We start from the raw sequence: 24,382 nt of genomic DNA on the forward strand, positions 1-24,382 counted from the left end.
ACTGCTCGATACTGGGACACAGAACAGGAGGCAGTCACTCAACTGCTCGAGATTAGGACACGGGAACAGGAGGCAGTCACTCAACTGCTCTAGGCTGGGACACAGGAACAGAAGTGAGGCACTCAACTGCTCGATACTGGGACACAGAGCAGGAGGCAGTCACTCAACTTCGAGACTAGGACACACAAACAGGAGGCAGTTACTCAACCGCTTGAGACTGGGACACAGGAACAGGAGGGATTCACTCAACTGCTCGAGACTGGGACACAGGAACATGAGGGAGTCACTCAACTGCTCGAGACTGGGACACAGGGACAGGAGGCAGTCACTCAACTGCTCGATACTGGGACACAGAACAGGAGGCAGTCACTCAACTGCTCGAGACTGGGACACAGGGACAGGAGGCAGTCACTCAACTGCTCGAGACTGGGACACAGGAACAGGAGGCAGTCATTCTACTGCTCGAGATTGGTACACAGGGACAAAAGGCAGTCATTCTACTGCTCCAGATTGGGACACAAGAGCAGGAGGGTGTCATTCAACAGCTCTAGACTGGGACACAGGAAAAGGAGGCAGTCATTCTACTGCTCGAGATTGGGACACAAGAACAGGAGGGAGTCATTCAACTGTTCGAGACTGGGACACAGGAACAGGAGGTAGTAACTCAACTGCTCTAGACTGTGACACAGGAACAGGAGGCAGTCATTCTACTGCTCGAGATTGGGACACAGGAACAGCACTTAAAATGTGTTGCTGGAAAAGTGCAGCAGGTCAGGCAGCATCCAGGGAGCAGAAAGACGACGTTTTGGGCATGAGCCCTTCTTCAAGAACAACACAGAAACAGGAGGCAGACATTCAACTGCTCGAGACTGTAACACAGTAACAGGAGACAGTCATTCAACTGCTCGATACTGGGACACAGGAACAGGAGACAGTCATTCAACTGCTCGATACTGGGACACAGGAACAGGAGGCAGTCATTCAACTGCTCGATAAAGGGACATAGGAACAGGAGGCAGTCATTCAACTGCTCGAGACTGGGACACAGGAACAGGAGACAGTTATTCAACTGCTCCAGACTGGGACAGGGGGAAATCCCCTGATTTCCAGTGAGACCCCAGGATACTGTTACGCAGGAATACAAGGAGATGACTCACGCCCCATCAGTATGTGTCACTGGGAGAGAAGGGGAATTGTCTAGTTACTGACAGAAATATCCGAATAAGTTACATGAGTGAGCCATTCAATCCTGCTCCAACATTCTCTAAGACCACGGCTGATCTGATTGTGATTTCCTCATTCCCCTCTCTGCAGCCTCTGCTCCATTCGTTGTTCATGTTGCAGACCCAGGTGCCCTAACCGCAGCCTCTATGATCCATCCAGAGTAGGTCAGCAAAGCGTCTGGTCTTCCTGAATGTCCCACAGCAGCTTAAAGCACAGCCTCCAGGAAACCGTCCACAACATTTCCACAAATGTACCAAAACTAGAATTAAGTCAAATGACACTTAAATACAAATAAGAAGCCTGGTCTGAATCAGTAACAGTTGAGGGGATTCCTCATGTTCGTGAGCACACGATCAGCAGTGAGTGATTTACACAGGCCTTCAATGGATACGCACAGAGCAAGTTACAAAGATGTGCCTGAAAACTGCTGAAACCCCACTATCCAACATGGAGCACAGGGCAGGATACTGGGAAGTCAAAGAAAATGCAAGCTATGTATTTTGAACATTGTTTCTAAGCTTCTGAATGTTGGAAGCTGATGCTCTCGGGTGAGCAACATTCAAGGCAAGAGGAAGATATGGGACAATTATTCAAATTAAAACTGGACAATTAAAATTGGATGTCAGGGTTTAAATACCAACAGTTTAAATAGCAACAAATTGGAGGGATTTGGGAAATAGATAGAGGTAGAGAGACTCTGATACAGTGTTATGGGAGGATGTGTTCACAGGTTTCAGGATGCTGAAGTGAAGACATTACGATAGCATCTCACAACATTAACTGGTATTTCAGGGAATGAATAATTAATGGGATATTGGAGTGAGGTCAGACAGAGTCATAGAGTCTTGGAGATATGCAGCACAGAAACAGACCCTTCAGTCTAACTCGACAAGGCCGATCAGATATCCCAAATTAAACCAGTCCAATTTGCCAACATTTGGCCCATATCAATGCAAACCCTCCCTCTTCATGTACCCATTCAAATGTAATTTAAATGTTGTAAGTGTAACAGCCTCCACTACCTCCACTGGCAGCTCATTCCACACATGTCCCACCCTCTGTTGGAAAACTTTGCTCCTTAGGTCATTTTTAAATCTTACCCCTCTTACCGGAAATCCATGTCCTCTAGTTTTGGGGAAAAGACCTTGGTGATTCATCCTATACATGTCCCTCACGCTCCAGGTAAAATCACCCCAACCTACTCACCCTCTCCCTGTAGCTCAAATCCTGGCAACATCCTGGTAAATCTTTTCTGACTCCCTTCAAGATTCACAATATCTTTCCGATAGGAGGGAAATGAGAATTGAATGCAGTACTGCAAAAGTGGCCAAACTAGGTGCTGTACAGCAGCAACGTGACCTGCCAATTCATACAGTCAAAGCACTGGCCAGTAAAGGCAAGCATACCAAATGCCTTCTTCACTATCCTAACTACCTGCCATTCTATTTTCAATGAACTATGAACCTGAATTCCACGGTCTCTTTGATCAGGAACACCCCGCAGGACCTTACCATTAAGTGTATATGTCCTTTTCTGGTTTGCATTTCCAAAATGCAGCACCTCACATTTAGCTAGATTAAACACCATTTGCCACCCCTCAGCCCATCAGCCCATCTGATCAAGGTCCCATTTTACTCTGAGGTAAACCATCAATTTTGGTGTCAACTGCAAACTTACCAAGTATAGCTGCTAATTTCGCATCCAAATAATTTATATAAGTCATGAAATGTAGTGGACCCAGCACTGATCGTTGTAGAACAGCATTGGTCACAGACGTACTGTTGGAAAATCATCCTTTCACCACCACCCTCTGTCTCCTACCTTCGAATCAATTTTGTATCCATATGGCTAGTTCTCCCTGTATTCCATTTGAACTAAACTTGTTAACCATTCTGCCATGTGGAAAGTTGTCAAATGTCTGACTGAAGTCCATATCGGCAAGGTGCACCTCTCGGCCTCAATGAATCCTCGTAGTCAATTCTTCAAAAAAAAATCAGTCAATTTAGTGAGACACGATTCCCTATGCTTCCAGCCATGTTGCTTATCCATTATCAGTCCTTGCCATTCAAAATACATGCAAACCTTGTGCCTCATAATCCTCACCAACAATTTGCCCTCCACTGACAGTTTTTCCTTACCATCCTTCTTAAATGGTTTTAGTAATTGCACCAAGTTAGCAAATCTCATATTTTCTGGTCCCTCACCTGTGACAATTGACAATGTGAATATCTCAGAAAGGGTCCCAGCAATCACTTCCCTCGCTTCCACAGCGTTCTAGGGTACACCTGAAATGGTCCTGGGGATTTTCCCACCTTTACAGGTTTTACGAAGTCCTGCATCTCCTCCTCTGTAATGCAGACAATTTTCACGATACCACTGTTATTTGCATACCCTTCTGCACATTCAAAGTGCTTGTTCAGTGTCGCCTCCATCTCCTGTGGTTTCGCACATCGGCAGCTTTGCTCATCTTTAAGTGTCCCAAAACTCTCCAGAGTTACTATTTTCTCCTTAATGCATGGGTAGAGTACATTTGGATTCTCCTTAACCCTATTTGCCAAAACTGTCTCATGTCCCCATCATGGCCTCCTTATTTCCCGCTTAAGTATACTCCTACTGGCTTTAGACTCACTGGACATTGACTTTAAATATGGAATTAAGAGGCTAATGATGATGATAAATACATTTTCGATTTTTGGAAAAACCCAACTGGTTCGCTGATGTTCTTGAAGTAAGTAAACTGTCGTCCTCACCTGTCCTTGTTTATATGCGACTCCAGACCGACAATAATGTGTCTGACTCTTAACTGCTTTCTAGGCAATTAGTGAATGAATACTGAAAAAACCTCGATTCCTCTTCTCTCTACCTGACATATGTTTCCCTCTTATCCGTGACCAGACCCTCAATTTCTCCAGTCCTCCAGCATTCCTTACACTTACCAGCCTTACCCTTCAACCTATCAGGGACATACTGTCTCTGGGTTCTTGACATCTCACTTTTGAAGGCTTCCCTCTTCTCAGCTGGCCCCTTATTTGTGAATATCTGTCCCAATCCAGTTTGGAAGTTCTTGCTAATATCATCAAAATTGGCCTTCCTCCAATTTTGAACATTATCTTTTAGACCCAGTTCATTCTTTTCCATTCTATTTTAAACTAATGGAATTATGATTATTTGTCCGAAAGTGCTTCCCAACTGATACCTCAGTCACCTTACCTGCCTTATTTCCCAAGCGTAGTTCATGTTTAGCTCATTCTCTCTGATGGAGAGTATTGGATAAGCAAATTCAGCTTTGTAACCGTGAGTGGGGTCAGCTGTGTATTCAACTCATTGGATTGAATCTAACGATAATTCATCTCCTAGCCATTTTCACTGAGTGTGACAGAGGGATCGACTGCACAAAGCCGAGCTAGTTTCCTGGTGCTATCCTATCAAACTTTTCTCATTAACCCCCACTCCATGGTCTCTCTCTCTCATTCAATGCCAGCCCCATTCTCCAACTCATCATGTCTGGAGGTACTCACCATCGCCCAAATAACCATGGATATTCCGTGATCCCTGGCGCTGGTGCCATCTTTAAAAGGCCAATGGGCACACGGTTGAGCTTTCTCAGTTTGGAGCTGCCCTGCACAGATTATCCCGAGTATGGCAGATAATGGGAAACTACACCACGGTTTGTCGACAGGGGCACGGAGGTCCTAGTGGATGGGCTAGCACGGGGGGAGGGGCTTACTCTTCCGGGGGTGGGGGGCACATCACCAGACCCACCGAACATGGTCTGAGCTCTCCACCCAGTTCAGTGCAGTATCTGCGGTCTGAAGAAATATCCAGCAATACAGGACAAGCATCAATAACCTTCCTCGCTCTGTCAGGGTAGGGGTCACTCTATTCTCTCTGCTCCCTCACACTCACTGTATATCTATTGCAGCAGTGACCCAGAACAAGGCTCATGCTTCACCACTCTTACTGCTGCATGCAGCACCTTCCCCCGCCTCTCTCTCCCGCCATTATAACCTCCCCCCACCCCGACGCTAATAACACTACATGGATACAACACTGTGGACTGACTCCCTTCAGACACCTCACCATATCTCCCCCCACCTACACCAACACTAACAACAGCGCCACCCACTCCTACCCTCCCCTTCTCCCATTCCAGGAAAAACAGCCTGGAATAGGACACAAAAGGCCAAGCCAGGTGATGGAGTGCCCGATATCCAGTCCCTCATCACCCTCCCCTGGCCATGTGGGGAGGACTATGGCATGAGCCGGAGAGGACCGGGACACCTCGTGTGGAATTTCTGAAATATCCACAACCCACCGACCAAGTAAGGAGCAATGTTCAGTGAAGGGAAATTCTCACTTTAAACCCACTAGCTGCTCCGTTTCCCCCCCGGCACAACTTAGAAGCCGTGGCCCTGATGCCATCTCCCTTTTTTGTTGAGCTGGTACAAATGGAATCCCCATGGTTTCGGTGGACATGAGAGTGGACTCACACCACACCATGTCCACCTCCTCCCAGGAAGCGAGCACGGAGACTCCTTCCTCCTGTAAACAGCTCAGATACTGACACTAATTTGTGAGATTTACCGCTACCCCCACTTGTCCTGATGACAGAGGGTTGTGATGGAGAGTTGCTTTTCTGAAGGCCTGTGACCAGTGAAGTGCCACAAGGATCTGTGCTGGTTCTGCTACTTTTCATCATGTATATAAATGATTTGGATATGAACATAGGAGGTATATTTCGTAGGCTTGCAGCTGACAACAAAATTGGAGATATAATAGCCAACAAATAAGGTTACCTCAGATTACGACGGGATCTTGGTCAGTTGGGCCAATGGACTGAAGAGTGGCAGATAGAGTTCAACTTGGATAAATGTGAGATGCTGCATATGGGAAAGGCAAATCAGAGCAGGATTCAATACACTTAATGGTAAAGTAATGGGGAGTGTTGCTGAACAATGTGACCTCAGTGTAAAAGTTTATAGTTCCTTGAAAGTGGATTTGCAGGTAGACAGAATAGTGAAGAAAGTATTTGGTATGTTATTGGTCAGTGCATTCTGTATATGAGTTATGAGACTGGATTACGTATGTACAGTACATTGGTTAGACCACTTTAAGAATACTGTATGCAATTCTGAATGCCCTGCTGTAGGAAGGATGTTGTGAAACTTGAAGGGGTTCAGATAGGGTTCAAAACGATGTTGCCAGGATTGGAGGTTTTCAGCTACAGGGAGAGGCTTAATAGGCTGAGGCAGTTTTCCCTGGAGCATCAGAGGATGAGGGCTGACGTTAGAGGTTTTAAAAATCATGAGTACAATGGTTAGAGTGAATAGCCAAGGTCTTTTCCAAAGGGTAATGCAGTCAAAAACTAGATGGCAAATATTTCAGGTGAGATGGGAATGGCATAAAAGGGATCCAATGGGCAAAATCCTCATGTAGAGGGTTGTTGTGTGTAACGAGTGAGCTGAAAATGTGTTGCTGGTTAAAGTACAGCAGGTCAGGCAGCATCTCAGGAATAGGGAATTCTTTTAACCAGCAACACATTTTCAGCTGTGATCTCCAGCATCTGCAGACCTCATTTTTTACTGTGTAACGAGTGCCAGAGGAAGGTGTGGAGGCTGGCACAGTTACAACATTTAAAAGGCATCTGGATGGGCAGATGAATGGGAAGGTTTCAGATGGAAATGGACAAAATTCTGGAAAATAGGAAGAGATTAATTTGGTATCTGGTCTGCATGGACGTGTTGGACCAAATGGTCTGTTTCCATGCTATACAGCTCTATGACGCTATGTCTTTTTAGAAACGTGCTCTTCTTATCTTAAAACAATCTCCTATTTGAGGGAAAAGACACCTACCATTCAACATAATAGATACCCCTCATGATATTATAAACCTCTATAAGTTATCTTTCAGCCTCCTATGCTCAAGTAGATAAAGTTCGATTCTATCAAGCCTGTCCTTATAATCAAACACTCCATTCCCTGCAACATCCTGATAAATCTCATTTGAACTCTCCCGACCTTGATAATATCCTTTATATAACAAGGCGACCAGAACTGTATACAGTCCTCCAGGACATGCCTCGCGAATGTCCTATGCAGCCTGAACATACCGTCTCAACTCCTGTACTCAAAGGACTGTCCAATGCTATTTCTCATGTATATAAATAATTTGGATATGAACACATGAGATATAGTTAGTAAATTTGCAGGTGACACCAAAATTGCGGTGTAGTGGACAATGAAGAAGTTAACTCAGAGTAAAATGGGATCTTGATCAGATGGGCCAATGGACTGAGGAGTGGCAGATGGAGATATATTTAGATAAATGAGAGGTGCTGAATTTTGGAAATGCAAATCAGAGCAGGACGCATACACTTCATTCCGGAGAATGTTGCTGAACAAAGAGACCTTGGAGTACAGGTTCATAGTTCCTTGAAAGTAGAGTCTCAGGTAGATGGGATATTGAAGGTGTTCGGCATGCTTTCCTTTATTGCACTGTGTACAAGATTTGGGAGATCATGTTGTGGCTGTAAAGGACATTGGTTAGGTCACTTTTGGAATAATGTGTGCAATTCTGGTCTCATTCCTATTGGAAAGATGTTGTGAAACTTGGAAGGTTCAGAAAATATTGACAAGGATTTGTCAGGGCTGGAGGATTTGAGCTGTAGGGAGAGCCTAAATAGGCTAGGGCTGTTTTCTCTGAATCATCGGAGGCTGAGAGGTGAATTACAGAGGTTCATAAAATCATGAGAGGCATGCATATGATAAATAGACAATGTATTTTCCCTGAGTTGGGCGAGTCCAAAACTAGATGGCATAGGTTTAGGGTGAGAGGGGAAAGATTTAAAAGGAACCTCAGGGGATTTCTTTTGCACTGAGGGTGGTGCACGTATGGAATGAGTTGCCAGAGGAAGTAGTGGAGGCTGGTAAAATTAAATTGTAGTATTTAAAAGACGTCTGGATGAGGATATGAATAGGAAGTGTTCAGAGAGATATGGGCAACGTGTTGGTAAATTTAACGAGATTAGATTAAGGTATCTGGTTGGCATGGACGAGTTGGACCAGAGGGTCTGTTTCCGCGCAGTCCCTCTTTATGACTCTATGTCTCTGTTATGAAGGCCAGCAAGCGAAACACCTTCATAAACACTCTGACTGCACATGATGCAAACTTCAAAGAATTATGCCTGAAATCCTAAGTCGTTCTGTTCTACAACACTACCATTGGCTCAACTTTTCATTGTATATGTTTATTTGTTTTACCAAAGTACCACACACAGAGTCACACAGCCACATGCACATGCACAGACACACACAGAGACAACACATGCACACAGACACTCACGGACACACGAAGAAGACACACACGGGCATATATATACACACACACAGATACATTAGCGACTTTAGTATATAATGTGATAAGTTATGCTTAAAGATGGGATCAAGGCTTGTTGCGAAAAGACAGGAGAATTGGCTTGAAAAACATGACAGCCACGATCAATCGCTCAGTAAACTGGATGGGCTAAATTGCCTTTTCTTCTGCTCTCATGTTTTACAGTCTATGGTACATGCATTTGTCTGTGTTTGTGCGTATACTTGTATGTGCATGTGTCTGTGTGCGTGTCCGTGTTTTTGTGTCTGTGTTTTTGTGTGTTTGAGTGTGTCTGTGTGTACATGTCTGTGTGCGTGTTTGAGTGTGTCTGTGTATGCTTTCTGTGTATGTATCTGTATGTGTCTGTGTATGTTTGTGCTCATCAGTATTTTTAGAAATGGAAATATCAATGTACATTTTTGTAATGTCTATCCTCTTTGACATTCACCTTTCCATCATAGTTTGAGGAAGTTTGTTTTCGTCATGAATTTGTTATTTTAACAAATTAAGGAAATCAATCTGGCCTCTTCCGAGGATGCCTCTGACCCAGTATGAGACCTATATCATTGACCATATCCTCAGCCTGTTGCACCGATAATTTGCTGTGACCAATGGAGGAATGGCAATAGAAAAGAAAACAGTTACCCAACAACCCATGGAACTCTGGACCAGTGAGCCTGACATCAGTGGTCCAGAGTTGGTGATGCCTGGTTGGTGAGTTGTTGGAGGGGATTCTGAGGGATAGCCAACTGCATGCATTTTCAAAGGCACCATGGCTTTTTGCATAAGAAATCGTGTCGCACTAATTTGACTGAGTTTGTTAAAGAGGTGACAAAGCAGATTAATGAAGGCACTGTTGTAGATGTTTTCCATACAGACTGGAACAAGTTGTTCGACAAGATTCTGCATATTAGGCAAGTTAGTGAGGTTAGGTCAAACGGGAACCAGCGCACCCAAGCCAATTGAGTACAAAATTAGATTGAAGGGAGGAGACAGAGGTGGTAGAGGATTGCTTTTCAGAGTGGAGGTCTGTTTTAAGGTACGAGGTGAAATATTTTAGAGGGATCTTAGACGCAATGTTTTCATACAGAGGGAGGTTTCCATATGAAATTATCTGCCGATAAAGTGGTGGAGTCTGGCATCTTGATGGGTATCTAAATATAGAGGTTTAGAGGAATATGAGCAAAATGCTGTCAAATCAGATTCGATCATAATGGGAAGTCTGGTCAGCACTTACACATTTGCATGCTGTCTGACTCTATAAGGGGATGAGCAGAAATTCTAAACAGGCATTTCAAGTGGAAATTCTGTTCCCCAAAAGTTTGAGATATCTCTTTGTTTACATTTATGGAACGCTGAGTTTGTTAAATATTGGACAGAGAAGTGCGTCATCGATAATGGCACACAGAGAGGAAAGTGGAGCTGAGACCACAACCTGATCAGCTACAATCTTAGTCCCTGGTAGAGAATGCTCAAAGTATATAATGACCCACTATTGCTCCTCAGTTCCATGTTTCTGTGTTCCATTCAGCCCATCAAACCTGCTAGACAGGATAATTTAGAAGCTACTTACTCCTATCACCTGGTACACAGAGGAGACCATTCAGCCCCTCAAAACTGTCAAACACAGTTTGTGCTAGTTTCGAAAACCCAGATTGGGGTGTGAAAGAGGCTCCTCATCACTCCTAACTGAGCTTCCCCTTTCTGCAATTTGTACTTCACTTGTTGGTCAAATTGTAGACGCAGTTTCACTGTGAATACACCCAGAGATAGTCCAGAAAATCTGGCAATATTCAGTAACAGAGCTTCCAGGAAAATAATAGCCTCTACTTTCCAATAACAGAACGTGAGAACAACACAAACAGGAGTATGTCATTCATCCACACCATCCGCACACCCCGACAACCCCACGCCTCAACACCCACAAGCCTGTCTTGCCCAACAATAATATCATAAGGTCTAATATCCTCTTTCATGTTCAATTCTTCACAGCCATCAACTCCCTGACTGGTTATAAAGCGCTTCCTGCCCTCACACCGCGACCTGTTGATATGAGCAAAAAATGTGAACACAAGGGCCCAGGGAAGAGTGTCTGGCCCTGACATCAAGGCAGCATTTAACTGAGGTCGGTCTCAAGGAGCCTGAGCAGGATTTCACTTAATAGCAATGAGTTGTAAACTTCCCTTTTTAGTGTGATTTAAAGCATAAAGCACAATGATTGTGCTTTGTGTACATAAATCCATGCTGAGCTGGACATGCCTGCAAAAGATCCTCAAGGACGCTTCCTGAACACAAATATCTTCAGCTGTTTCACAAATGTCTTGCCCACACCATAAGATGACAAGGTGGGGGGAGGGGGGTTGCTCCTGAACCAGTCTGTGCCCATGTGCAGAAAGACCTGGACAACATTCAGGCTTGTGCTGTTGAAGTGTCGGTAACATTCGTATAACAGTACTGCTGGACACTGCACATTTCCACAATTAAAAGGAGGAGCTCATTCATCCCCTAACGCTAGTTTCACATGACTATGAGGAAGTCATTCAGCTCAATGAAATGATTGGAGAAGAGTAGAGATAGCCCATTTGGTGCTTCCAACCAATTACACAGGAAGGGAACGAGTCACGTGTTTCAGACCACACCAGTGCCACTCAAAAATATTTGAAGGTGGTGATCTAGACTCTGAAGATTTCTTATTTTAAAGGAAATGTAAAGTGTCTGTTCCAAATGCAATGTGACTGGTTAAACTACAAGACGTTAAGAAAAACACAACACAGGCAAATAAACCGGAATTCAGAAAAATAAGTCTTTTGGAAATCTTATCAGAATGATAGATAGAGCAACCATTATTAATTAAGAGTTCTGATACAGTAATATCCCATAAACACATACTTGGCAAAAAGGAAAGTTCAGGCACAGATTCTCAGATGCAGTTCTCCAGTCGAGGATGGAAAAGAAAATCAAGTGAAAATTCAGAGACAGTTGCAGCTAGTAGACTTCCACTGAAGCTTCCAACTCTGTTGAGACCCCATAGCTTCTGAAGTTACTGAGAAAGCGAAACCTTTCCTGTAATGTGGCTCCCAGAACTGCACACAGTATTCTATCTATGGCCTAGCAAATGGCCTGTTTGGCTCATAGTATTTCACCTCGATGAATAAACGCTGTGCCTACAGTCCCGTGTGTTTTCTTAACTGGCTATTACACTTTCCAGTCACATTCAGGGATATGTGGAGAAACACTCTCTGAGCTTCCTAGTGCGCTGCCATTCCTTCAATACTCCCCTGTGTGATTCCTTCTTCCACACTGCATCACCTCATAATTATCAGTTTGCATTCCATCTGCCATTTATCTGCCCATCTGACCATTCTATCTGTCTCTTCCTGAAAAATAAGGCCTTCTTTTTCACTGCCAACTACCCGGCCAATCTTTGCATCAAACACAAATTTACTTATTACACTCGTCCCCCACCCCACGGTCTCCCCTCAATATTCACATGTACATCATTTATGAATACACAAATAATAAGATGCACTGCACTGCTCGCTGTGGTACACCACCAGACACTGCTCTATCTCCACCACCTTTCCAGTAACTTGGGAACATATAGCAGTTCTCTAGTCCTCTGGCATCACCTTTGTGGTCAGATTCGACATAAACATTTACGTCAGATCATTTCCTCTCTTGTCTCCAACAGCATCGTGAGATACAACTCATCTGGACTTTACATCATCCAAAACCATCAATCCCAACTTGCATCTTATATCAATCTGTTCGAGAGCTTCACGATGCATCTTCTTGAATTCTGTATCTGCCTCCTTCTTCTCCCAAGTAAAACAGATGTGAAGCTCTCGTGTCACAATCCATCAATGTTCAGCAGCTGCACACACAGATAGCCCGCTTGGTTTCGAAATGGGTCCTTATTGTTCCCTGGTTATTCTGTTCTGGTTGATGTTTTTGTAAAATATCTTGGGATTCCCCTAATCTTACCTGATGCACTTCGCCATGTCCCTGTATTAGTCAGTCTGCTGCGCGTGAATTTTCTAAGATCCGCTGAGATCACCTCTCATTCTTTGAAACAGTACAGAACACAGGTATAATCTCATCTGCACTGCATGCAGCCTGTGAAGAACGCCTTTACTTCGATATTCCAATTGCCTTTAAATGAAGGCCTACTTCACTTTTACCTTTCCATTTCCAAATGTCCCTCCTGAAATACTTTGGTTTAATTTTATTTACTATTCACGTTCTGAACTCTTAAACATCCAGCTGAACATCCAACGATATTACATCCAATGGTTCTCAATTGTCTCCATCTACAAGAAACGTCTTCAAACCACTGTTTGTTAACACTGATTATTCGGGGGAGATCCATGATTGCAGCGATCCAGGAAACTGCCCTGCTGAGATCTGCACCAGAACCCAGACAAAGTTTGCGTTCATCCTCTATTTCTTCCCTACTGTCGTAAACATCTGTCATTTTTGACCCACAGCATTGCTCTCTGCCATTTTAAGTGAGTAAGGAAAATGATTAAGGGAAAATGACCACGAGGATCACAACCAGCAGGATACGCCTGCATCTGTGATGTCGGCCTCCGCGAGCACACCAGGGAACTTATTTGTGGAGCAGATTCTGGATTTGGAGTGCAGGAGCCTGAGAGAGAAGATTGATTCAGCAACGGAGGAGACCTGAACCATGCGGGAACTGATCTCAGCCAAGCTGCAGAAGCATGACCAGGAGATTCAGCATCTCAGGCCATACGTCGGGGAGTTGGAAGGGCAGACGGCGGCTTCGGAAACTATGGCAGAATCCTCAGCTTGTCGGGTCCAAGGCCGGGAATGTTAGATACAGGCCTTAGTAGAGCAGGTCGAGGACCTCGAAAATCGGAGCCGTCAGAAGAACATCAGCTTGGTCGCGCTGCTGGAATGAGAAAAGAAAGCCAGCTCGTCAGCTTCTTGGAGCAATAGCTCACACAGTTTTTGAAGCTGGAAGTCAGAGCAGACTGGGTGCGGGTTGAGTGGGCCCAATGGGTCGCAGTGTACAGGCCCGGATTGGACCAGTGCACTGCCCGGTCCTTGTGCAACTCCAGCACGATCGAGAAAAATAGGTGCTGGAAGCTTCTCGAGTTCTGCGGAAGTTTCCATAGGTTCTAATCTACAATGGATCACAAATTATGTTTTTCCAAGACCTTTCTACGGCTGTGATCCGCAAGAGGTAAGCCTTTAATAAGGCAAAAAGGACTCTGAGGGATGTGAATATTCTGTACTTGGTACGATATCAGCCATGGAGGGTCTGTGTTTAATTTTGACTCAAGAGAAAACGAAAAGGATTTCCTGTAAACATTAAAATAGACTGGCTGGTTCAAATAATATGGGCAAATGTGTTCCCTTTGTTTTCTCTGGGGTTTGCCTGGTTTACCTCGGTATGGGTTTTTTTAGTATGTGGAGGTCCCAATTTTCCTTTTTCTCACTCCTCCTTTCTTCCTCCTCTCCCATTATCCTTTGTTTTTTCTATATTTGCTTTTCATTTCTCTCTCTTAGTACGGAATAGGAAAGGGGGTTGGGGGAGGTGGAGTGGTTACATTTTGTTTCACCAGGACTGCCTCGGGTGAAGGTATGGATGGGGTGGGGTTGAATGACCACTTTTAATTTTCTTGTTGTAAAACCCGTGTAACTGTCTTAAACTTTGCTTTGTCCAGGTTGGGAGTGGTTTCAGCTAGGAGGAGCCATGGTGGATTAATGGGTTGTATGAGCGTCCCCTGTGGGCAAGGGGGAAGTCTCTCCATACTTGTGTTTTATTTTGGTTCATGGTAGAAGTAGTTGTTAGAAGTTTTGATTTGGTTGTTTTTGCAGTTATATTTTCCCGTTGATATGAACTGTTTACAGCTATCACTCGGTGTGCTATAAATGGGGTTCTTCTCCCAGTGGGTCATGGGTTGCTTCGGATGGTTATGGCTAACCGTTCGTTTAAATGGTGCACCTGGAATGATAAAGGGGGGCATTCACGATTAAGAGAAAAATGTAGAAAAAAAGAAAATGGTTGATGTAACCTTGCTGCAAGAAACACATCTAATCGATAAGAAGCACTGAAAGTTACAACAGGGAAGGTTCAGCCGGGTGTTTTCTCATCCTTTAATACAACAAGTAGAGGAGTGGCTATACTCATTCATAAGAACCTTCCACTTCTGCTGTTTGACCAAATTAAGAGTGAATGTTGGTGGTCTCTGATCCTTAAAGTTTTAATACATGGGGAGGAATACTGGATCTTGAGTAATATTGCCCCTAGCACACCCCCTCAAATTTCAAATAGAAGCACTCACCAGGTTGATGATCCTTGGGGCACGTCATACAATTAAGGGGAGACTTTAACTGACGGATGGACCCCAAGGTGGCGCGGGTATTTCCCGGCCGCCCAGGCAGCTAGTGGACCTGAACAGGTAGCTGGGTTGGTCAATGTGTGAGATGTCTTCACCCTGAAGATAGGGACTTCACCTTTTTTTCTAACCCACATAAATGCTATACTAGGACTGACATGTTCTTTGCCCCATTGGTCTTTTTACATTCGGTGCTGTCCTGTAGAATTGGGAACATAGTCATTTCTGATCATTTGGCAGTGTACATGAAGGGCAAGATGGTGGTAATGGGACAGGCTCATGGCACTGGCACCTTCTGAAGGATAGCAAATTCATTGAGTATTTTTCGTGGGAATTTAATTTTTTTGGGACATTAACTTGTGTACGGCCAGTAATCCGATGGTGATCTGGAAGACTGCCAAGGCCTATACAAGGGATGTGATTATTTCTTACTCGGCGACTCAGAAGCGGCAGATGGGAGAGCAGCAGCATATGCTTGAGGCTCGGCTGAAGAGAGCTGAGACACCTTATTTTGTCAGACCGTCTGTAACTTAATTGCAGCAGATTACAGCCCTCCAGTCTGCTCCGAATGCTGCACTCGCCCAGACAGCAAAGAGAGAGATTTCCTTTGCAAAACAGATGGTCACCAGGTAGATATTAGGTGTACTTGGCCAGAAAGAAGATTGCTGCTATTATCACCCGCAATTCCAAAGATCTTTAAGCTCTGACGACTGCAGCGAATGTTGTAAAGAATAAGCTCCAGGCCCACATCAAATGGAAATTGTGCAGGGCAAGGCGCCAAAAGCTAGTCCAAGGTTAATGATTTCCAAGACTTATGAATAATACATGCAGAGGGGCGGGGTATAAAAGCAGAATTCAGCTCCATGCCCCAAATAAAATTTGTGGCTCCCTCACAAAAGATCACAACTGATTCACACTGTAAATTCAACAAAATAGGAAAAACAAGAGTCTGGAATTCCCAATTCTGCAACAATATCTGTAGAACAGGAAGAAAATCAAGGTTTGCTTCTGAAATTAATAAATGATGATGATAAGAATGTGCCAGATGGTGGGGATATTGAACGATGATAAACCATGTTATAGATGACACAATGATTAACCGGGTGGATCACAGTGAGCAGGAACGTGTTAGGGTACAGGAGGGTACAAATGGATGGTCAGATGGCCAGATCAATGGCTGATAAAAGGTAAGACTGAAATATGTGAGATGCTGCACTTTGGAAGACGGAACAAGACAAGAGAGAACTCAAACCATGAAGATAGGCTTGATTTGCTTTTGGAGCAGAGATGGGTGAGGGGTGAACCTGACAGAGGTGTATAAGAGCATGAGAGGTTTGGGCAGAATGAACAGACAACAGCTGTTCCCCTTAGTCAACTGGTCAAAAACAAGGGGATATATATTTGAAATGAAAGAGAAGATACTAAGAGTGGATTTGTAGAATCTGTTTTGACCCCAGAAGATGATATGTGTCAAGAATTCATTGCCTGGGAGGATGGTTTCGGAACGTAACCGCACAAACTTTATAAAACATTTGAGTCAGCACTGGATGGTGCAGACTCAATGGGCTTTTACTTTATTACATGATCCCATGTGGTGGCAGCCATGAAACCTTTGATATATTGTGAAACACGAGCCAATGGGACATTTTAATTTGTTCCATCAAACTGTGCTCAGTAAGTGGTGAGATTACAAACCAGCATCATCCCATGGAGTATCAGCACGTACTCAACCTAGGACAGCCCAGCCATCTCTGAAAACATTCAAGATAATTCACATGCTCAGTTCAAGCATCGTCCATCAAAAGCACTAACGTTATTCCAGTTGTTTGAACCATTATTTTAAGGAAAACAATAACATAAAAACAGACTTCCCTTCATTATTGCATAGACTTGTAATAATCCTATGCTCCTGATCTTTCTCCAAAACCATGAAACTTTCCTGAGTGCTTTTTTCCAGGGCTGTTTAAAAGTCACATGTGGAAAGATGTGCCTAATAACCTGAAAGGAGCAGTCTGCATGTTCATGGGAATCGTCTCATAATTTTTCAGGATCAAAAAAACAACAGAAATGTCGAAACTAGCATCAGGAGTAAGTCACCAATACAGCTCCGTCATGCAATAAGATCGTGGATGATCTGATTCTGACCTCAATTACACATTCCTCCTTTGCCCTTACAATGTTAGTGCGTCATTCTTAGTCAAGAATCTGCGTGCCTCTGTCTTAAGAATATTCAATGTCTTATCCTTCATTGCTATCTGGGAAGAGAGTTCGCAAATACACGGCACTTTGGGTGGATTAAAGCAACCAACATCTTCTTTATTGAGATATTCTTCAGTTTTATTGTCCATTCACTCCTGGTAATCTCTCTCACAAGCTGAAAAATTGTTTCAGAGTTCAAACTGAAAGAACTACTTGGAATAATCTGGGGTTACCAAGATCACATGTTGTTCGCCTAAACTCCAGCAGATCCGGAGTCAGTCAGTTCAAGATTTCCTACTGAAATAAACATTCCTCACAGGAGTGAGTTGAATGAATCTTCTCTGAACTAATTTGCATGTCATTATGGCCATCACTCTCTCGATGTGGACTCGCCACTATCCTGCAAAACTGTGGAAAATCTTCCCTAATTTTGAATGTATTCTGTTTGAGCAAGCTTCTACATTTATCTTACCTCCCTCAAAACTTTATGTACACCTAAAGGTTTTATTTTGTAATCCAAGTGCCGGTTCCTCTGTGCCTCAACCCAATCTCTCACTTAAAATAATACACTGCCTTTAAATTCGTCCCACCAACATCTTTGAGCGCACAGACAGTTTTTCTTACGATGCTCCACACAACAATATTTGTCTGTTCACTTGACCTACCTTTATCTATTTATAGACTTATGTCCTCTTCATGCCTTGCTTTTCGAACAGTTTCAAATGTCTGCATTCTTCCCTGGTACAGACAGAATATTTGGCTTAATAAATAGATTGTGTCCAATGGAATTGACCATTTAATATTTTTAATCAATTGCTAAACTATGAATTTGTGACAATGCTATCAGGTTTAATATTTCCATCACTTTGTTCCCAAAACTCAAAATAGGGACAGACGGTGTAGAATCTGTGTGTTTACAATTGAGAAACAGAAAAGGTGAAAAACCATAGTTGGAGTTATGTACAGGCCTACAAATCATAGTCAGGAGCTGGGGCGGAGGACACATCAGGAGATAGAAAAGATGTTTAGGAAATGCAAAGTTACAGTGATTGGGGGGATTTCAATGTGCAGGTAGACTGAGAAAATCAAGTTGGCAGTGGTTTGCAAGAAATGGAATTCGTGGAATGTCGATGAGATGGCTTTTTGGAGCAGCTTATGGTGCAGGCAACGAGGGAACGGGCAATACTGGATTTACAGTTGCGCAATGAGGCAGACTTGATAAGGGAGCTTAAGGTAAAGAAAGCTTTATGATGCAGTGAGCATAATATCATTGAACCTGCTCTTCATTTTAATATGGTGAAGATAGAATCAGAGTTCACAATATTACTGCTGAATAAAAGCAACTACAAAGGTATGAAGGAGGAACTGGGTTGAATTGACTGGGAGAGTAGGCCAGCAGGAAAGACAATGGAACAGTAATGGGGGGAGCTTCTGGGAGTAAGTCAGGAGACACAGAAGAGACTCATCCCAAGCTAAAAGAAGCATGGTATAGGGAGGATGAGGTAACAATGGCTGACATGGGAAATCAGGGTTAGCGTAAAAGCAAAAGAGAAATCAGATAACATGGCAAATGCCAGTGGGAAACCAGAGGATTTGAAAGCTTACAAATACTAATGCAGGGCAAAAAAAAATAAGAAATAGGAGGGAGAAGATTAAATATGAGGGTAAGCTAGCCAGTAGTATTAAAGAAGACTGGATGAGTTTCTTTAGATAAATAAAGGGCAGAAGAGAGGCAGAAATGGACAATGGGACACAGAAAATGATGCTGGAGATATAGCAATGGTGAACAAATAATGGATCAGAAACTGAACAATTATTTCACATCAGTTTTTTTCAGTGAAAGACACGAATAGTGTCCCACAAATTCATGATAGCATGGGGGCAGAGCTTATTTGGAGAAGTTGCTCGAAAAACTAAATGGGTGAATGAACTGGACCAGATGGGCGATATCGCAGAGTGCAAAGGGAGATAGCTGAAGAAATAAATGTGACACCTGTAGTGAACTTTCATGAAGTTCTAGAATCAGGGAGATGCTCAGAAGCTGAGAAAGTTGATAATGTGGCATCCTCTTTAAGAAGGGAATAAGGCAAAAGGCAGAAAGTGACAGACAGTCATGTGTAAGAACCTGGAATCCATTCTGAAGGATGAGATTTCTGAATACTTGCCAAGTGAATTGTAAAATTGGGTAAAATTGATATGGTTTCATGAAGGGGAAGTCATGCCTCATAAATCTGTAAGAGTTATTTGAGGATGTATCAAGCAAGTGAGACAAAGGAAAGCCAGTGGATGTTATCCACCTAAACTTTAAGAAGGACTGTGACAAGGTGCCACACAGGAGGCTGCTGAGTACAATAAGGTCCCATTTTGTTAGAGGCAAGGTACTAGTGTGTGCAGAAGCTTAGCTGTCTGGCAGCAAGTATAGTGTGGGGATAAAAGGGTCCTTCTTGGGATAGCAGCTGATGACAACTGCTGTCCCACAAGGCTCAGAGTTGGGACCAAAACTTTTTTTTGTACAATAACGATCAATATTAAGGAACTGAGGGCATTCTGGGTAGGCTTTTAGATGAAATAAAGGTAGGTAGAGGGACAGGTAGCATTGAGGAGGCAGGGAGGCTGCAGAAGGATTTAGATAGAATAGGAGAGTGGGAAAAGAAGGGGCAGATGGAGTACATCTTGGGAAAGCATGAGGTGATGCACTTTGTGAGGAGGAAGAGAGGCATGAAATATTCCATAAGTGTAAAGAAAATTCAGAAATCTGAAGTGCAAACAGAGTTGTGAGTTCTCGTACAGGATTGTCTCAAGTTAAACTTGCAGGTTGAGGGAATAGTTAGAAAGGTGTTGTATCGGCCGCACAGTGTGTTTAAAGCTTCTATTCAGCAAAAGTACTGAGCCAACTCTTACAAACAATAATATTTGTTTATTGAACACAGTCAGTGTTTGTACAATACAGTTTACTATAAAGTAATGAAAAATACTGCAAAGTGTCTTATGCTTTTACTTAACTTTGGCTGATAGTGTACCACAACACTAGAACTTGGTCAGGCTCCACGTGGTGATGCCTTCTTATTCTTCCAATAGTCTTGGAGTTGTCTTCTTTCTCAGTGGTTATTCTCCAGTTACTACACTCTGTGGGGTTTTGAGGTGATTCTTATCCTTCCAAGTCTCCAAGCCCTTGGGAGGGTATGGAGGATCTGCCGATGGAATGATCAGGTTCATTTCCCCTCAAAGTTTGGGAGAAGATTTGTAGCTCGGGTGCTCGTTGTTGTGGTTCTGTTCGCCGAGCTGGGAATTTGTGTTGTAGACGTTTCGCCCCCTGTCTAGGCGACATCCTCAGTGCTTGGGAGCCTCCTGTGACGCGCTTCTGTGATCTTTCCTCCGGCGTTTGTAGTGGTTTTAAAATGCCGGAGGAAAGATACAGAAGCGCTTCACAGGAGGCTCCCAAGCACTGAGGATGTCACCTAGACAGGGGACGAAACATCTGCAACACAAATTCCCAGTTGATTTGCCCTGATCAATCAGACTCAACCAGGGGTTGGCATATTGATGGCCCAAGGGCGACATTCTAATGTCCCATTAAAGTCCATCTTCAGGAGGGTATTGCAGGGTCTGTACTGTAGCTGTCAGGATTGTTTGCAAACTGTCTGGAGGGAGCTGCAGCCTGTCTGGAATCTTCAGCATGTGGATTAACACAGACAGTTTACTCAAGGCCAGCATGCTTTAATCACTGTTCATTTTTGTAACTCCATGAGAAGTTTATTAATGTCCATCATACGTTTTCATTGTTTCAGGTAGCCTATCCGGTCAGAAAGACAAATACAATGATGGCATATATTTTGAGAGGACTTGAATATTAAAGCACGGATGGATTTCTGAGTCTTTACAAGACTCTGATCGGGGCACATTTGGAGTATTTTATGGGAGCATCATTTAAGATATATCTAGACAGATATATGAATGGGCAGGTAGCAGAGGGATACAGATCCTTGGAAAGTAGGCGGCAGGTTTATGGATATGGATAGGTGCAGGCTTGGAGGGCAGAAGGGCCTGCTCCTGTACTGTAATTTTCTTTGTTCTTCTTTCTTTATTATTCATTCTAAAAATTGCAAGTTTTCAACTTACTGTATGCAACAACTTAATAACATAAACATTTATTTATTTGACAGTGCATGTTAAATTATTGTCATTTCTAAATTAGAGTCATAGAGATGTACAGCATGGAAACAGATCCTTTGATCCAATCTGTCCATGCCGACCATATATCCCAACCCAATCTAGTCCCACCTGACCGGACCCGGGCCATATCCCTCCAAACCCTTCCTATTCATAGACCCATCCAGATGCCTTTTAAATGTTGCAATTGTACTCGCCTCCACCACTTTCTACAGCAGCTCATTCCATACACATAATACTCTTTGCATGAAAAAGGTGCTCCTTAGCTCTCTTTTATATCTTTCCCCTCTCACCCAAACGTATGCCTTCTACTTCTGGACGGCCCCACACCAGGGAGAAAACCTTGTCTGCTTACCCTATCCATGCCCTTCATTATTTTAATAACTGCAATACGATCACCCCTCAGCCTCCGATGCTCCACTGAAAAAAGCCCTAGCCTATTCAGGCTCTCCCTACATCTCAAATGCTCCAACCCTAGCAACATCATTGTACTTTTTTAAGCCTTTCAAGTTTCACAACTTCCTTCTGATATGAAGGAGACCAGAATTGCATGCAATATTCCAAAAGTGGCCTAACTAACTTCCTATAGACCCACAACATGACTTTCCAACTCCTGTACTCAATACTCTGACCAATAAAGGAAAACTCATCAATCGTCTAATTCACTATTTAACCTATCTGCGACTCTACTTTCAAGGAACAATGAAACTGCACTCCAAGGTGTCTTTGTTCAGCAACACTCCCTTGGATCTCGCCATTAAGAGGAGAAAGCAAGCTAAGACTTGCTTTCCCAAAATGCAGCACCTCGGATTTATGTAAATTGAACTCCATCTGCCACTCCTAAGCCCATTGGTCCATTTGATCAAGATCCTGTTGCAAGCCGAGGTAATCTTCTTCGCTGTCCACTACACCTCCAATTTTGGTGTCATCTGCAAACTTACTAACTGTACCTCTTAAGCTCACATTCAAATCATGTATATAAATAACGAAAAGTAGTGGATTCAGCACTGATCCTTATGGTACTCCACTGGTCACATGCCTTCAGTCTAAAAAACAACCCTCCACCACCACCCTCTGCGTTCTACCTTTGAGCCAGTTCTGTATCCAAATGGCTATTTCTCCCTGTATTCCATGACATCTAAGCTGGCTAACCAGTTGCCCATGGGGAACCTTGTCGAACGTCTTACTGAAGTTGAAATAAATCACGTCCACTGCTCTGCCCTCATCAATCCTCTTTGTTACTTCTGTAAAAATCTCAATCAAGTTTGTGAGACATGATTTTACACTCACAAAGCAATGTTGACTATCTCTAATGAGTCCTTGCCTTTCCAAATACATGTCCATCCTGTCCCTCAGGGTTCCCTGCAAGAACCTGCTCACTACCGCTGTCAGGCTCACTGGTTATAGTTCCCTGCCTTGTCCTTACCGCCCTTCTTAAACAGTGGCAGCACATTCGCCAACCTCCAATCCTCTGGTACCTCATCTGTGACTATCGATGATACAAATATCTCAGTAACAAGCCCAGCAATCATTTCCCTGGATTCCCACAAAGGTCGCGGTACACCTGATCTGGTCCTGGGGATTTATCCACTTTTATGTGTTTCAAGACAACCAGCACATCTTCCTCTGTAATATAAACATTTGGAAGATGTCACCATTTATTTCCCTACATTCAGTATCTTCCATGTCATTTTCCACAGCAAACATTGATGCAAAATGCTCATTTATTATGTTCCCTAGCTCCTGCGGCTGCACACAAATGCCTCGTTGCTGATCTTTGAGGGAACCTATTCTCTCCCTATTTACTCTATTTTACATAATGTCTTACAAAAATCCTTTTGGGTTCTCCTTAATTCGATTTTCAAATGTTATCTCATGTCCCCTTTTTGCCCTCCTGACTTCCCTCTTAAGTATACTCATACTGCCTTTGTACTCTTCTAAGGATTCACTCGATCTACTCAGACAACATGTTCTTTTGCTGTACAAAACAAAACGTGCACTCTTTACTTTTGTATCATAAAACGTTGTTAGGTGGTTATATTTTAGTTCCATCAATAAATAATCAACTTAGCTGTTTTCGGAGACGACACAATTATTGTTCAGTTGAATAATTGTAGGTAATATTTCATCCTTGCCCAACTCACAAACATGGCAAACACATGATTATTGTTCAGGTCAATAAATGCACCACGTTGCAATCATGACTGACATTAAAAATGGATTCCAAAAGGCTTCCGTTCCGGCACAATGCTACTGGACCTCATAGCTACCTGTGGCACTCAGTGAGACACTGACCTGCTCCTGAATCTGTCCAGATAATTTCCAACCTGGGTCAGGGTAATCATTCAAACATTCCTTCAAAGTAAATCATTTGGATTCCACCTTGGGCAGAAGGAAACTAGCCAACAGGCTATCACTGTTCTCAGTGAAGTTACAAATACTGTCTAAATCAGATACCAATGATTGACCAGGAACTACGTCTTACAATGTCATCCCCAGTCAAATCCAGACCCAGAGAGCAGTTGTATGGACATGGAGTGTCAGAATCACATGGTGTTGCTTTTGGTGCTGACATGTACCCCATACTCCACGCATCTGCTCCCTGGACCAGACACTTGGTGAAAATGTTCACAATTGAAAGTATATTGCAGCATCTTGTGTCTCAATGTGAATCCTCTGAAATTATATCCAATAAATGTACCTTCACATTCACCAGTATCAAAATAAATCTGTACATGCCTGTGGATGGCCAGATATTAATACATGGGTCACCCAACAGAATGTATCTGAAGAAACCAGGAGCTAACGGCAAATCAAAAATCAGTTTAATAATTGAACTTTGTGGATTTTGTCTGGTCTAGGTCACTGCACATATTGTGCTGACACTCAGGTGAATGTAACCGTGCACACCATAACAGGAAGTCTTGGTCTAACGTCCCTCCTCAGCTTCCTGACCTCACAGACCTCACTCCCTCACACACCTCACTCCCTCACACTTTCACCAACTGATGAGAATCCACAAGCTGAATGAAACTTGGAATATAGAACA

The sequence above is a fragment of the Hemiscyllium ocellatum genome (assembly GCF_020745735.1).
Source record: "Hemiscyllium ocellatum isolate sHemOce1 chromosome 17 unlocalized genomic scaffold, sHemOce1.pat.X.cur. SUPER_17_unloc_1, whole genome shotgun sequence".
Classification (NCBI taxonomy): Eukaryota; Metazoa; Chordata; class Chondrichthyes; order Orectolobiformes; family Hemiscylliidae; genus Hemiscyllium; species Hemiscyllium ocellatum.